This window comes from Eumetopias jubatus, unplaced genomic scaffold, assembly GCF_037043125.1.
Source record: "Eumetopias jubatus isolate StellerSeaLion01/CBP00866 unplaced genomic scaffold, mEumJub1_p1.0 scaffold_11, whole genome shotgun sequence".
Classification (NCBI taxonomy): domain Eukaryota; kingdom Metazoa; phylum Chordata; class Mammalia; order Carnivora; family Otariidae; genus Eumetopias; species Eumetopias jubatus.
Window position 1 is genome coordinate 106,453,692 of NW_028274817.1, and position 16,426 is coordinate 106,470,117.

The following is a 16,426-nucleotide window of genomic DNA, read 5'->3' on the forward strand; positions in this document are numbered from 1 at the left end:
CAAGCTATCACTTGAGAATCCTATCAGACATCCCCTTATCCTTCAACCTCTACATTCAATAATCACCAAGTTTTATTGATTTGCCTTCAAAACATCTTTCTAGTGCTTCCGTCTTCACTTTATCTACCTTGGACCAAACCACCATCATTCCCATCCTAGACTATTCATTCAGTCATTGCCTAATCCGTCTTCCAACACACGTATTTACATCCTGCCAAATCATTCCCTTGATGAAAATTTTTCAATGGTTTCCCATTGTTTGGGGTCCTTACCAAGGTCCTCCAAATCATTTATGAGCTGAACCTCTAAATTCTTTTAGTACCATCTTACCCAGACCCTCTCCTCTACACCTTCACTGGCCTTCTCTCAGTTCTTTAAAGATGCAGCCTTCTTTCCTGCTGCAGAGTTCTCAGATAAACTCCTCTCTACCTGACACTAACCACCTGCCCCCTACCCCATCTGACCAAGTCAGTCCTTCCCAAACTGTTTCACCATCACAGTAAGTCAGCATAATGTCTGCAGAGCATGCTGGGGAAACAGACTTTGAGACCATCCACAGAATGAAATGAGTATCCTTGCTTTCTGCCCCAGCCCCCAAGTCTGGCTGCCCCTGAGAGCTGAGGAGAGCAATGCCTCAGCTGGCCTAAAACCCAGCTTCAGCACACTGTGCCCCAGCACACACCTTTAGGAGATATGGCCCAGATAAGTAGTTCCCAAAGTGTGGTGCCCAAAAGACAGGCAGCATCAGCATCACCTGGGAACATGTTACAACCAGTTCCACCCCAGACCTACTGAATGAGAAACTCAGGAGGCTCAGCCATCTGTGTTTTACAGGTACTCGGGGTGATTCTGATTCACACTCAAGTTTAAGAACCACTGGTCTAGATAACATTGTAGATAACTCCTGTTCAACTCTCAGGTCTCTCATTTCCTCAAGGAAGTCTTCTGTGACCCCCACAATAGGTCAGATCCCCCTGTTGTTTATTTTCACAGCACAAAGTACCTCTCCTGCCCAATACATATGCTAACTACTACCAGTTACTTGTGTAGTCATCTGGTTCATGTCTCCACAACACACTGTAATCTCTACGTAGCTAAAGACCAATTGGGTCTTACTTACTTTGATCCACAGTGCGTGGAGAAATGGAGTGGGGACGCAAGGAAGACTAACAAGAATAAGGAAACACTCTCTCCTTTTGACAATCCCTCAAGCCTTTTAAAAATATCCAACTAGACATGCGCTCTGCCTAGGCTGTTGGCAGCCTAAGTCCAACGTCATCTTAGGTTGAGCGCACAGAAAGTACCGCTCAAAGAAGCGACTTCACCAAAGCTGAAATCACCAACAAAGGCTAACGGCTGAGACACAGCACTATGACGTTGACTGCTGCATGCAGGGGAACAGAGGGTCCACCACCATCAGCCCGCCTGCGCGCTGTGGAAACGCAAGGCCCTTTTTCGGTTCCGCGGCGGGCCTCGCACGGTGAGAGACCCGTGGCGCTTCTCGACCCAGGCCTCACGTGCCCTGTGGAAGGGAGAATCCTCTGAGCCACCATCCTTCTCCTGCAGTACTTGCAGATACTCCTCCGGGCACAAACACGCCCACTTGATACGGTTCCGCGGGTCGTTTGGTCCCTCAACCAGCCCGTGTGCTGGGACACCAAGAGCTAACCCGCCTTCAGCCTGCCGGTACGCTGCGGAAATGCGATCCCTTTGGGCCACCTTACAGGCCTGGCGTAGTGGGGAGCAGAGAACTCTTCCTGCTAAGGAACTCTTCCTGCTAACTCTTCCGTGCGAGGAGGAAGTGAGAACCCTCTCGGCCACCATCCTTCCAGCCTGGTGGTGCATCCGGTACCCTTCCGGCCACCCGATGCTCTTCCTCCACAGAACTCGATTAGAGGCTCCTCCAGCCACTAGGCAGCCCGTAATCCACCCATCTGCAGCTTCTTCAGGATCCCAGTCGGCCGTGGAATTGGAAACTAAAAGGCTTTTCACCCTCAGGTCTCCAGAGTGCTATGGAAAATCACTACCTTTTGGTGATTGTCTTTCCTGTGCTCTGGTGTCTTACCGGGCCTTCGGGTCACCAACCTGCCTCCCCGCATGGGTTCCGCAGGTCATTTCGGCCCCTAGCCTTCATCTGTACTGGGGAACCATGCGTTATTCCAGCAATTCTCCTCTCTGTTATTGTGCAACTGAAAGCCCTTCTGACCGCCAAGCCTGCTTTGAGTGCTGCAGAGCCCATGGCCCTACGAGCCAGCACAACTACCGCGTTTTGAGGAAAAACGAGCCCTTTCGACCACCATCCTACCAGGGTGCTGGTGTCCTGCGTGACCTTCCCATCTGAAACCTGGCCACCCGTTGGGGTTCCGCCAGTCATTTTGACCCCTTGTGCTGGGAAACAGAGAGCCAACCAGCCATCAGGGGACTACTAGCTATGGGAGTGAGAGCCCTTTTGGCCACCATATGAGCCTCACTGGCTACGGAGCTGAGAGCCCTTCTAGCCCCAGGACGTATGTTCACTGTGAAAGTGAGAATCCTTTGGGCCACCATCCTTCTACACCAGTTGCAAGGAATCTTCCGGTCACAAACGGGCCCACCCATTAGGGTTCCACTGGTCATCTGGTCCCCCAACCAGCCCATGTGCTGGGGAACAGAGGACTAACCGACTTTCAACCTGCCCACACGCTGTGGAAATGAGATCCCTTTTGGCCACTTCACCTGTCTGGCGCAGTGTGGATCCGTAAGCTCTTTCTGCTAACAACCTGTCCGTGTGTTGAGGAAGTGAGAGCCCTCTCAGCCACCATCCTTCCTGCTTGCTGGGGCATCCCTTTCCCTTTCTACTACCCACTTACCATCACGGGAGAACGAGACTTGCAGCCCTTCTGACCACACCCAGCCTGAAATCCCTGTCTTCTTGGATGCTTCAGGACCCCGGCCTGCAGTGGACAGAACAAAACACCTAACACCCTCAGGCTTCAGAGTGCTGTGGAAGATAAATGCCTTTTGGAGACCCTCTTTCCAGTGCTCGGGTGTTCCAGAGGGCCTTCCGCTTACCAACTTGACTCCCCGCCTGGATTCTACGGGTTGTTCTGGCACCCAGCCTCTCTGAGTGATGGGGAGCCGTGGGTTATTCTCGTAATTCTCCTGCCCATAGCTGGGCAAGTGAAAGCACTTTTGGCCACCATACGAGCCTCACATGCAATAGAGTTGAGAGCTCTTCCTGCCTTCACACAAACCGCGTTTTGAGGAAGCAAGAGCCCTTTCGGCTACCATCCTCCTCATATGCTGGTGTCTTAAGGGATCTTTCCGTCAGAAACCTGGCCACCCGCTAGGGTTCCACGTGTCATTTCTTTTGTGTCCCCCTCCCCCCACCACCCACCTACCTGCAGGCTGGGGAATAAAGGGTCATCTGGCTATCAGTCTGCCTGTGTGTTGTTGGTGAGCACTTCTGACAACTGTACAGGTGTCCGGCACTGGGGAGCCTATGGCCCCTCTGGCTATTAGCCTGCCCCTCAGCCACTGAGTCAACAGCTCTTTCAACCACCATCCCTGTTGTGCAATGGTGACCCGGGGGCCCTTCCAGTCACTGTCCAGCCTTGTGCTGGTGCCATCGGACCCTTTGGGTCACCAGCCTGCCCACATTCCTGGATTCCATCAGGCACCTACCTGCATGGGTGCTGGAGAACTAAAGGTCCTTTTCAGTCATGGGAGGGCCTTCCCCACCTACCAGCCCCAAACCTACTAGCAAGCTGGTGCTCCGGGGCCCCTTACTGCCAGCACATATATTGGAAACACAGGTGGGTGGGAGGCCTTGGGGCGCTGGCCAGCCCACTTGCTGTGGAATCTAGAGCCCTATAGGGCACCAGCTTTCCTCCTACTGTTTCCCCAGGGCTACCATGAATCCCACAGTCAGTCCTTTGTACTGGTGATGTGAGAGAAACTAAGGCCACCAGGCAGCCCACACACTAAGATACCAGGGGTCCTCTTGGCCCTCAGACTGTCCACTTCCTGGGGAACCAAGGGCTCTTATAGTGCAAAAGCATCCGTATGTAAAGGAATAGGCATGGCTAGATTTGGCTCACAGAAGTAGTTCTTTCCGTGCTCTATAGGGCCAGAAGTCTCTAGTTTTTGTGAGGCACGTGGCTATATAGAATAAATACTACAGTTCCAAGCCTCCCTTGCAGCTAGGTATGACAGCGTGTCTAAGTTCTGGTCATTGAGATATAAGAAGCAGCAGTAGGGGCAACTCCTAACCTATGCCCCTAAAGGGAAGAAATATGACCTCTTCTTCCCCCCACCCCACTTCCTTCCCACTGCCTGGAATGTTAAGAGCCATACAGATGAAGGCTACATCCTAGGAACAAAAAAGCAGCAAGACAGAAGGAGACTGGGACCTTGATGACTTCCTGGAGTAGATCCACCATATCAGCTCCAATTTTTGTATGAAGGAGAAACAAGCTTCCAACCTGTTTAAATCACTATTGTCACTGAGTCTCATGCACTCCAATCCACATCCTAACAAATGTGCCTGATTTCACCAAACATTAAGGAGTTAGTTCAATTCAACCTCTCAATGACAGATAAAAACCAGAGTCAAGGACCCAAGCCCAAGAGTGAGAGTGAAAAGTAGTGCTTCATTGTTTTTCTTCTCTCCATCTCCTCTGCTACCATCTTCTCTTTCAGACCACTGCCCCTTGCCAGGTTAAGAATGTCAGTGGTTTGAAAACAGACAAGACTCACAAACATGACTTATGTTCTGTCATCTGCTGCCCTCTCCAGCCTCATGCACACCCAAATCACTTGATTGTCCCAGCTCCAGTCACATCATCTTTCTTCCCATTTTACTTGCCATGCTTCCCTACATGCTGTGACCTCTGCCTGGAATGTTCTTCTTCTATACCCTCATCACAGAGTTCACTCGCACCTGCCTTTCAGACCTTAGCTCAAACATCCCTTCTGGGCCCTGATTCCTTGATTTGGCAAAGGCCGCATTCCAGGCTCTCCTGGCGCCATGACCCTGTCTGTCAAGGGCCAGTCACAGTTACAGTTTTCCATGTGCTTTGCAATTATTTGATTAACAGTAAGCTGCGGGGGAGGCGGGTAGGGAACATGTCTGATTTTGCTCACAATTGTATCCTGATGCAGGATTCCCATGAAGTACATAAATGAATCATTGTGACAAAGGCTCCTACTGCAAAGGTAAGGTAACGTGTTTCATAATGGAATCTGGTCTTGCCCTATGTCGCTCAGGATCAAGTTCAGCCACACAGAATAGAAAAAAGTCAAGGGCTTAAATTAGAGTGGAGAGGAGAGGGAGAAGCAGGTTCCCCACTGAGCAGGGAGCCTGACCCGGGGCTCGGTCCCAGGACCCCGGGATCATGACCTGAGGCGAAAGTAGATGCTTAACCGACTGAGCCACCCGGGCGCCCTGTGATTCATGTCTTTGTGGTTCAATCTGCCTACTAGAGCTCCAGCCATCACATCTGTTCCAGGCAACAAATTTGAGGAATGGAGAAAAGGGCCTGCTCCCTCTCTTTTAAGGTGACTTCCTGAAAACACCACACAATACGTCCTTATCCAGAATTTAGTCAGATTGGCCACTCTTCCCTGAAGGAGAAGCCAAGAGATGTGGTCTTTCAGCTGCATTACAATGTGGTCCAGGTACAAATCAGGGTTTGGTTACTGAAGGCCTAATAACCACCCTAAAACTTAATGGCTTAAAATAACAATCAAGAGAATACATGCAGGCGTGCCTGGCTGGCTCAGTCAGGGGAGCATGCGACTCTTGATCTTGGGGTGGTGAGTTCAAGCCCCACATTGGATGTAGCAATTACTTAAATAAATATTTTTTTAAATATGCAAAAATAACAATAAGCATTTATTATCTCTCATGCACCTGTGGGTTAAGTGAGCTCAGGTGGGCAGTTGTTCTGCTGGTCTCACTTGGGGTGTCAGACAACTGCAGCTAACTAAGATGCTGGGACGCTTGAACCTCTCTCCCTCTCACCCTAATCTCACAGCCTCGCCCCTCCATGGGACCTCCCTCCAGCGAGATAGCCAAAACCACAAAGCAGAAGCTTCTAGGCCTCACAGCTTAGGCATAGTGTCACTTCACCACCTTCTACTGGTCAAAGCAGTCACAGGGCTGGTCCAAATTCAAGAGAAAAAAACTTCACTTCTCTCTGAAGGGACCCACACAGAATTCACAGCCCTCTTCAATCCACCACCAGGAGGATGGCTATTTGGAGGCAATTAGCAGTCTCCACCTCATGTCCCTTCAAGGCAAAGCATCTACCAGCCTAAGAGAGGGCCATTGCTATATAAAACTCATGAAAAGCAGGGATGCCTGGGAGGCTCTGTCGATTAAGCAGCTGCCTTCGGCTCAGGTCATGGTTCCAGGGTCCTGGGATCAAGTCCCACATCGGGCTCCTTGCTCAGTGGAGAGCCAGCTTCTCCCTCTGCCTGCCATTCCCCCTGCTTATGCATGCGTGCTATCTCTGACAAATAAATAAAATCTAAAAAAAAAAAACTCATGAAAAGAAACACTGGCCATGATGCTTAGAATCCAAAGGGAAAGAGAGTAAGTCCGATGGCCATATCAGAGTCATGCTCATGCCAGCTCTTCATAAAACCCTAGCAAACTTTTAAAACCACCAACTGTGGGTAAAATAATCTGTGTACAACGTTAACAGGCAATTCATAAGAGAGGAAATGCAATTGGGCCTATTGTCCCATGAAAAAATACCTGATCTCACTAATAATGAAAGAAATGCACATAAAACAATCATAAGCTATTAGGTTTTATTCATCAGACTAACAAGGTTTCACAAGATTGAAAATACCCAGTGTTATTGGTGGAATATAAATTGAGGCAGCCATTGTGGAAAACAGTATGGAGATTCTTCAAAAAATTAAAAACAGAACTACCATATGGTCTAGTAATTCCACTACTTGGTAGTTACCCAAACACAATGAAACACTAATTCGAAAAGATACACGCACCCCTATGTTTACTGTAGCACTATTTACAACAGCCAAGATATGGAAGCAACTCAAGTGTCCATCTGTAGATGAATGGATAAAGAAGATGTGGTGTACACACACACACACACACACACACACACACACACACACACACACACACACACACAGAGGAATATTACCCAGCCATAAAAAGGATGAGATCATGCTTTTACAACAACATGGATGGACCTAGAGGTTATTGTGCTAAGTGAAATAAGTTAGATTGAGAAGACAAATACCATATGATTCCATTCATATGTGGAACCTAAAAAAAAAAACACACCACTAATGAATAAACAAACAAAAAGAATCAACCTGTAAATACAGAGAACTAACTGATGGTTGCCAGAGGGGAGGCAGTGGGGGTTGGGCAAAATGGGTGAAGGGGAGTGGGAGATACAGGCTTCCAGTTGTGGAATAAATAAATCATGGGGATGAAAGCTACAGCATAAAGAATACAGTCAGTGGTATTTTAATAGCGATGTATCAGGACAGATGGTAGCTACACTGTGGTGAGCACAGCAGAACATAGAGATTTGTTATGACTATATTGTACACCTGAAACTAATGTAACATTGTGTCAACTATACTCAAAAAAATTTTTAAAGAAAGAAAATGTTCAGTGTTATCAATGTTGTTAGAGTATAAAGTGGAATGATCTTTTTATTTTTATTTCTTTAAAAGATTTTTATTTATTTGGGAGAGAGAGAGAGCAGGAGTGGGGGGGAAGGAGCAGAGGGAGAAGCAGACTCCCCGCTGAGTGGGGCTCCATCTCAGGACCCCGGGATCATGACCTGAGCCAAAGGCAGACGCTTAACTTACTGAGCCACCCAGGCGCCCCCGGAATGATCTTTTTAAGGGGCATTTTGTCAATATCTATAAAGTTTAAACTGTACATACCTTTTAATGGAGCAATTCCCGTCCCAAGTCAGTATTCCATAACATAACTGTATGAGTATTCAAAAATGTATGTAATGTAATTTCAGTATTCATACATCACATGAAGTAAGTAAACTTTCATTTAGCATTTACAATGTACCTACAGGTACTTTTCTCATTCCCACCTTTCAGGTGAGGAAACTGAGTCTGTGTGTGTGTGTGTGTGTGTGTGTGTGTGTGTGTGTGTGTGTTCATAATTTAAAACTTTTATAAAGTTTTTAAATTTGAATTCCAGCATAGTTAACATAACAGTGTTCTATTAGTTTCAGGCGTACAATATAGTGATTCGACACTTCCACACAGCACCCGGTGCTCATCACAACACGTGCGTGCCCTCCTTCATCCCCATCACCTGTTTCCCCATCTCCCCACCCACCTCCCCTCTGGTAACCCTCAGTTTGTCCTCTAGAATTAAGAGTCTGTTTCTTGGTTTGTCTTTCTTTTTTTTCCTTTGTTCATTGTTTTGTTTCTTAAGTTCCACATATGAGTGAAATCATATGGTTTTTGTCTTCCTCTGACTGACTTATTTTGCTTAGCATTATACTCTCTAGATCCAACCATGTTGTTGTAAATGGCAAGATTTCATTCTACTTATGGCTGAGTAATACTCCATTGTGTATATACACCACTTCTTTATCCACCATCAATCGATGGACACTTGGGCTGCTTCCATAATTTGGCTATTGTAGATAATGCAATAACATCAGGATGCATATATCCTTTCAAATTAGTGTTTTTGTGTCCTTTGGGTAAATACCCAGTAGTGTGATGACTGGATCATAGGGTAGCTCTATTTTTAACTTTCTGAGGACCCTCCATACTGTTTTCCAGAGTGGCTGCACCAGCTTGCATTCCCACCAACAGTGCAAGAGGGTTCCCCTTTCTCCACATCCTCACCCACACCTGTTGTCTCTTGTGTTCTTGATTTTAGCCATTCTGACAGGTGTGAGGAGATATCTCATAGGAAACTGAGTTTTAAGAGGTTAATTAGATTGCCCAACACCAAACAGCCAAGAAGAGAAAGGAATGGGATCCAAGCCAGGCCTGGCGGATTCCAGAGCCTAAGGTCTCAGACGCCGCACCTTCTGCCACAGATGTCTTCCAAAGCCTTCCCGGGTGTGGCCGATGTGCCCTGTTGTGGGATTACCTCTATTCCCATTTATCCTTGCCAGCTTACTGGTCCTTCAAGCCACTCCCAAGGGCAAGAGCTAGAACTGCTGTGGCGGGGGGGGGGGGGGGGGGGGGGGGGAGTTACCCAGTGTGGAGTTAGAAGGATTAAGTTCAAGTATAGAGCTATTTAAATGAACAAGTTTTGAGGGGGAAAAAAACTATAGTACATAAATGTTGGCAAGATTATAGTAAAACCGGTACATCCATATATGGCTAGTCGTGGTGTAAATTGGTTCAACCAGTTAGAGAAATATTTAGCAATATTTCAAAAGAGACATTAAAATGTTCCCATTCTTTAATCACGAATCCCATTCTTAGGAAAGTAGTTAAAGGAAGTAATGCAAAAGAGTAAGGCGCACCGCGGTTCTCATTATCCTGTTGTTTGTAACAGCAAAAACACTTCAACTAACCCCAATGTCCAACATGGGGGGATGATTAGACTATGATTAGGGCTTTGTATTTGACAAGAACCACAGCTGTTCACCTTTTTTCTCAGAAGCCTCTGGCTCTTCAAGCCCTGATCCTCACACCGCCCCGGGTGCTTGTGTGAAATAAAGCGAGAGCAATCAGTAAGACACGGGTTAGCTCTGCAGAACCAGAATGAAGTCAGCCCAATGTTTTCTTCACATTAAAAAAAACTGAGAACAAGCTCCACCTGCCCTCTTTTAGCTCTGCATAAGTCCCCAGTCTTTAGCACATTTGCTGTTTATGGTTGCAACTCCTTCACAGTTTTCTCGTCATTTCCAAAATGTTTTCTTTCCTGAAGTTGTGCATAAGCTTATGGCATTCAGGATGCCCGCCAGGACTCTGAAAGGCATGGGGGGGGGGGCCTCCCTGCCTCCCACACCAGCAGGACAGAGGCCAAATCGCAACTTTGTTAACCAGGAGGCCTCGTCCAGAGATGACCTATAATTATAAGAAATATATCAAATAGGGATTATTTGTATTGATGTCAAGCTGCATTTCTCCAGTGGGCTGTGTTCCACGAGAGAGCATCCTTTCCTGGCCAATGCCCAGCTCCACAAGCTGCTTACAAACTCCGTGCACAGAGCAGAATCCGTTCTCAAAGTTTTGTGTGAAGGGCCCGTGAGGAGCTGTTTGGAAACACTGAACACTGCAGGGGGCTGCCAGTTTTGAGGATGGTGTGAGGTAGAACAATGATCATCATGATTGAACAATTATGGTATCAGAACAATACACCAAATGCTTTGGAGAGTTAAAATGTTCCCTGCCTAATGGCTGCATGTTCCATATAATTATTTTCTTTGTGTGGTTATTGCAATTTTTAAGTTGTCTTTCATTACAAATTGTGTTTACAACATAGGTGACCTCCTTCTATATGTTGTTATTTCCAGGTAGTGATGATCTGCATGTCTGAATATGGTATATATCTCTTTCTTGGATATTATCTCTTTTTGCCCCTTAGTTCTATCTTTCAGATGTTTAAAAAGCCCCCTTCTTTTCTACAAAAACTCTTTTTTATAGAAGGCAGCTGAGGGTAGGAAGGCGGTAGACTCACGAGTCCCAAACTGTAGTGTCCTGCCTGCCATTCGCAAACTGCGTGACTGTGGACAAGTCAGTTCATTTCTCTCCGGCCCTCAAGTCCCTCCTCTGTAAAATGGATAAGATTTACTGAGGTCAGGGCTGCCGACGTGAGTCAGATCGCGGGGGTTCACATCCTGGCTCGGGTTCTGTGACCTTGGGCAAACTTCTCCTTCCCATACCTCCCGGGTGACCGATCACCCCAGTGGGCCCCAGACCGAGGGGCTGGCTGGGTCACAGGACTTTCTGGGGGAAAACCAGGCAACCCGGGGGGGGGGGGGGGGGGAACCGGGACCAGCTGATCACACCTTCCATGCCTCAGTTCCCTCCTCTGTAAAAGAGGGATTACAATGGAACCTTCCTCATAGGGTTGTCAGGAAAATAATCAATGTGAAAAGCACTCAGGACAATGGCTGCTGCACAGTCAAGGCCCAATGTGTCAGCTATTATCCTCAGGAAGGTCCTCCCCAAGGGGTCTTCTGTCTTCTCTCTTCTACCCTCCTCATTCACTATGTCACCATCTCCCTTTCTCCTCTCTTCAGTTTAGTAGCTGAAAGTCTTAAATATGAGCGTAGTTAGTATTAAACCCGACATGCTGTGAAATCCTTTGTTTCACTTACCACTACAGACAAGACCAATGATGCCTTCAAAATGTTTTTAAGCAATTTAATACAGCTCTCATTGGAATGTCACAATTTTCAGTTATAGTTCAATCTCCCTTTAGTGTAATGCAATAAAAAGGTTACTCTGATGTCGTTTTCTTTATATAAATAACATCAAAATGCCTCAACCCAAAAGCTGAAGAAGAAACGAGGCGGGTGAAGAGAAGCAGGCAGGAGCTGGTCTGCGGGGAGATCAATGGGCAGCATCCCCCCACCCAGGGTCGGTCTCCTCTCCTGTCTTCCATAAAACATTTTGGGTGAGATCCTTTTGCATTCTGTGCTGTGGGAGCCAAGCCTGGCTGATGGGGTGCTTGGAAGGTGGGGGGAGTTGTGGAAGGGGTGCCTGAGAGTGAACAATGCAACTGAGCCTCCACCAACAAGGCCCATCCGAGAGGAAAACGGGGCGCCCAGCAGATGCCTGCCGCAGAGAGGCCTTGCAGGGAAAGGAGAGTCTTGGAACAGCTCCCTCCTCTGCCTTTTCCCTCCCCATCCTGTGATGTCTAATACCTCAGTGGGCCATAGTTTCAGGGGAGATAAAGGGAAGTGGGTGAAAGAAAGGACAGGCATTTTCTTTGATGATCAGTCCCTTTTGCAGTTGGCAGACAGTTAAAAGCCCTTTCTGGATATTTTTGCCTGGGGCCCCAGAATTCCAATCAGCCAATCTTTGTTCACAACTCTACCCTACCCCCAAAACCAGGCCTGTATATGAAAGAAAGAAAGAAAGAAAGAAAGAAAGAAAGAAAGAAAGAAAGAAAGAAAGAAAAAGAAAGAGATAAGAAAGAAAGAAAGAAAGAAAGAAAGAAAGAAAGAAAGAAAAGAGAAGAAAAGAAAGAAAGAAAGAAAGAAAGAAAGAAAGAAAGAAAGAAAGAAAGAAAGAAAGAAAGGAAGGAAGAAAGAAAGAAAGAAAGAAAGAAAAGCAAGTTGGCCTGGAATTGATTCTCCAGTGTGGAAGTCTGTCAGCAACTGCATTTTCTATTTGTACTATTTAAAAGATAGTGTTGGTGGTCTCTTAGTTTCTCAGAAAAGGGAAATTTTACACCTGTTAGATTATAGTCTTGGAGCTATTAGAGAGAACATACAGTGACAGATAACACCAACTCTCTATTATCCATGAAAAGAAATAAGTAAAGATCACTCCTAGGTCTCAAATTCACTTGAACGGGGGGTTTCAATCTTTCTAGCCTTTTTGGGATTCTCTGAGCAGAATGCATTGGTTTTAATTTCTTCTTAGCGCCTTGCCAGCCTTAAATTGGGCGAGTAATAAACAATGAAATGGCCCCGATAGCAGTAAAGGGGAAACTGAGGAAGCAAAATGAGGCCCAGATAAGAAAGGGGGGACGGCCGGGAGACCAATCAGCGCCCACCACCTTCAGGAGAATGAAAAATTAATTGTCATTTGCTCAAATAAAATACCCTCTACCCTCCCACAGCCATCACGCAAGTCTCCGGTGCAGAAAAGATTACCAAGCTGCCCCTGGGTGCCGGAAACTGTGCTAAGATCCGCAAAGTCTCAAGCGCGGGAAAGAATGTGCTAGTCAGAGGCATGCAACACAACATTTCAGGCGATTGTGAGAAATCTACGACTTCCCACTCAAAAAAAAAAAAAAAAAAAAAAATTCTGGGATCTGCTCACCGAATCCCCAAAGAAAAACTGCCAAGGCTCACTTTGGGTGCATTTGCGTCTGGGCAGCTCGTTTCGCTCCTCCCCCGCTTTCCTGCCCGGACTCTCCGCCTGCATCCAGCAGCGCGGTCGTTCTCGAGGGCCGCGCGGTGTCGGGGACGCCGGCCCGGTGCGCCTCTCCCCGCAGGCCACCTCCCCGGCCGCGCCCTGTCGCGGGAGTCCTTCCCGCTTCCCCGCGCTGACCGCCCGCACCCACACACACCCCCACCCCCCGCCGCCAAAAGTCGGCGCCAGCGGGCTCAGCTCCCCCGGTCCCCGAGAGCCCGGAGGCGACACGACGTGGGGGCGCCTCCCTCCCGACGGGGAAACCGAGGCCGCCCAGGCCGAGCGGTGCCGGGGTGAGCGAGGAGGCGAAGTCGCTGCCGGCGGGCCCTGCCTCCACCGCCCCAAGAGGCCCCTAGGCTGTGAGGGTCGCAGGTCTCCCCTGCCGTCGCCCTCCTCGCAGCTGGGGAGCTGCCCTCCTCCCAAAGATGCAGAGTGTCCCTGAAACGGATCCCGCGGGGGAGGGGAGGCTGGAAAGTCCGAGGGCAGAAGGGGGGCCGCTAGGGGGAGGACGCAACTGCCCCAGATTTGGAGGAGACGCCTGTCAGCGCGTGGAATGCAAGCCCTTTCGCGCAGTTATTTTTATTCCAGGGCCTTTCTTCCTCGTCCTCGTCCTCCTCCTCTATTTTTTCCCCTTCTGTTCAGCTATTTGTGTTTTCTGATCGGGTAAGTGATTTGCGGCAGGAAATTAGATATCTTTATTCCAGAGGCACTGTGGTTCTAGCGGTATCTATTGCAGAGCCGGCTCTGTCTTAGTTGCGGGCTTTTTTTTTTTTTTTTTTTTTACTTGCAGGTTATTTTGTGACGAAGGGAACAGAACGCTGTTCAGCTTTGGCATCTTCCCTCCTCCTTTCAACACAATGCAACTCTCAATTAAACACGGGGACACCCACGTCTCCCTTCCCACAGGACCCCCCTCCATCTGCTCCCCCCCCCACTCTGAAATACCAGCCTTTTCTGGGCAGGGAAAGTCTCCGCTGAACTTCACAATTATCGAGACACATCGCAAAATAAGAGACTCTAAAGAGCCGTTATCACTCCTATTTTTGGACCCTTCTTTCTAGGCCTTACCTATGAAATGTTTTGGTGGCCTTAGCAAGACTTGCAAATCCTGCAGGGCTGAAGACATGAATATGCAGACACTCCACGTCTTGAGAAGCTCGACTTGTGTTTTTCTGATTGATGAGTGAAGCTTAACACACTAGTGCAAAAGAAATAACTTATGGATTGATTTGAACTGATAATTTTTCACCTTTGTAAAGTCTTCATTAGTAGCTTTCCACCAGAGGCTCTAAGAGCCTCAAGAAAACCCATCATTTCTAGGTTGAACAAGTCCAAGGGGGGATGGACAGGAAGCCTGCCTTTCTCTTTTGTCTGTTTCTGGCCAGACCAAGTGGGAGTAGGTGATTTTTGAGTAGTGGAGAGGGGTGGAATCTGGGCTTGACGATTTCCTGATGCAGATGCTGCGGGACAGAGGTGGTGCCTGGGGGAGGTGGAGTAGGGCGGTGGCCAGATTCCCGGAGAGTGAGAAAGTAGGGGGCCATCAAGTCAGAGGTGGGGGACAGAGTCAGAAGGTGGAGGGATCATGAAGACAGAAGGTGGGGGAATCATTGAGGCAAAAAGTGGAGAATCCTAGAATCCGAAGGTGGGGTGTTCTAGAGTCAGAAGGTGGGAGGGGATCATAGAGCCAGGATGTGGGGGTGCCACAGAGACCGACTGCAAATAAAAGAAATATAACAGTAGCTACCTTCAGATGACCCCTCACTAAGGACTGAGGAACCTGAGGGCGCAAGGCGGCCAGGCCTCCATGAACCCCCCAGAGACAGCGGATTCGGATCTCAGGCCGGTGTTACAGCCTCTGCACGCTTGCCTTCGCCCCACCCCCAATTATTCCGCTTCTCGGGCCACTGTTTCCTGAGGTTCTCCAGCAAGAATCCACCCAGCAATTATCTCCCCTCTCGCGCGCATGGGGGGACATTAACCACGAACGCGCTGGAGAAGAAAGGTACAGATGGGTCTTTTATTGCACACTTGGAAATGTTTCCAAGGCTTTTGTTTTCTTCCCCCATTCATTCCTGCAGTATCACTAGGATCTGCCAACTTCAGTGCCCAGAGGCTGCGGCGGAAGGGCCCGGCCCACCCGGAGACCCCCGCTAGGGGGCGCGCTCTGGCCGTGGCGCGGAGCCGAGGCCGAGAGGGGGGCTCTGCTGCCAGGACGCCGACAGCGGGGTCGGCATGAGCCTCCGGACTGACGCCGGCGTTGGGTCCCTAGCTGCTCCTGACGTGAGCTCCAACCTGTGCCCCCTACAACACACTCCCCAAGTCCGGGGGCGCCAGGAGCAGCAGCTACAGAACAACGCTGGCTGCCCCGCGGACGCCTCGACCCTGGACGCACCCAGGGTCCCGCCGTCCGGCGGCGTTGGAGAGGAGAAACCAGATGGTGGCGATTACAGGGCGCCGAGAAGTTTCCCTCTCTGGTCTGGAATCCTGGGGAACGGTGCGGCAGGAGATGGGAGGGGGAGCGGTTCCGCCGAGGGACTCAGGGTGAGAGCCCAAACACTTGCTTCTCGCCCCTGGGAAGGGGGGGCCTCCCGCTCCTCCCCCTCCTCCTCCGCCTTCCGAGGGCAGACGCGAGCTGCGACCAGCTCGCCTGGCTTTGTGCGTAGAGCAAGGCTAGAAAATGCCTCGGTTGGCCGCCTGAGGGGATGACTGCGGTGGGGGGTAGGGTCTGTTTTCTCTCTAGTTCTCGCTCCCCACCCCCTTCCCTGCCTGCTGAAGGGTAACCAAAAGTGGCAAAGTTTGCAAATAAGGGGAGCTGTCCCAACGCAGTGATCACACCCACACGTCCGTACCTTGAGGGCTCGGCCGCGGTCCTCCGGACGCTTCCGAAAGCTCTGCTTCCCAACACACCTCTCCCAGCTGAGCCCTGTTGGTGGAACCCAGGGTTCAGGCGGACTACACGGAGAAGAGGGGGGACTAGGAAACACCAAGGAGTCTTCCCTGGAAATCCAAGTTGTCAGTCCCTTTGGACCTTTCCACGAGCTGATCCTCTGAAAACACGGCAACAACAAACACCGTCCGCAGACAGATCCCCGCAGCCTAGGGGAGAACTGGGGCAGGGGTAGGGAGTGGAGGGCAAGCAGGGGGCAGAGAAGGCGAGGGACAAGTGCTAGGCAAGCGGATTATGCTGCATTTCCTCCTATTATCAGACTTCCAGAAGGAGAGACCAGGATTTGTGCATAAAATGTATACCCCGAAGTGGATAAGACTCTGAAGGCAGCATTTGAGGAGGTTAACCTTGACTGGTTGGAGTTAAGGGGGGTGGGGGTGAGGCAAATATTTCTGTTTGTGCCCTCCGGCTCTTCCCAGC